Source organism: Myotis davidii, unplaced genomic scaffold (assembly GCF_000327345.1).
Source record: "Myotis davidii unplaced genomic scaffold, ASM32734v1 scaffold125, whole genome shotgun sequence".
NCBI classification, from domain to species: domain Eukaryota; kingdom Metazoa; phylum Chordata; class Mammalia; order Chiroptera; family Vespertilionidae; genus Myotis; species Myotis davidii.
The window spans coordinates 4,470,625-4,471,154 of record NW_006299390.1 but is presented as its reverse complement, the minus strand read 5'-3'; the positions used below and the strand labels follow the sequence as shown (position 1 = coordinate 4,471,154).

Below are 530 nucleotides of genomic sequence, written 5' to 3'. Positions count from 1 at the left end.
CACACACACACACACACACACACACACGACCCTAAAATCATTAAGTAACCTGGCTGGGATTATTTCATTTCCTTTCGCTTCTAAGAACAGCTTTTCTGTTTCTGCAGTGGCTGTCTGTGGCCTCGCTCAAGCTGCTGCACCCCTCCTTCCTGCCCTCGGAGCGGTAGCTATTAGTGTCTTTCTGTAGTCTGGTGGTTTCGGAAGACTGTCTGAATACAATAGGGAGAATGGGGTGGGTGGTGAGTAGTAGCGAATGCATGTAGTTAAGAACGGGGGAGTATTTCAGTACAGTTTCCTTGAAGCTCCTTTGTTGGTTTTGGCACTGCCCCCTGTTAATTATAGACTGGTGTGCACTGGGAACGCTCAGCTTTTGGCAGCAGGCAGCTCAGTGTGCAACTGCCTTTTCTTTACATTCGATTCTTTTGGATCCGTGAAGGGCCTGCCGGGCCTGGGCAGCTGGGGGACAGCCGTGGGCGGTTGAGGTCACAGAGATGCACTGGGGATGAGGGCTGGGGATGGGGGGGATGGCG

The 530-nt window shown here is 52.5% G+C and overlaps 1 protein-coding gene across 1 annotated transcript in view; it reads left to right on the top strand.

Annotated features, from left to right (window-relative positions):
- GSAP (gamma-secretase activating protein) overlaps positions 1-530 on the top strand; it is a 53,792-nt gene that overhangs the window by 25,738 nt on the left and 27,524 nt on the right. The window lies entirely within an intron of this gene.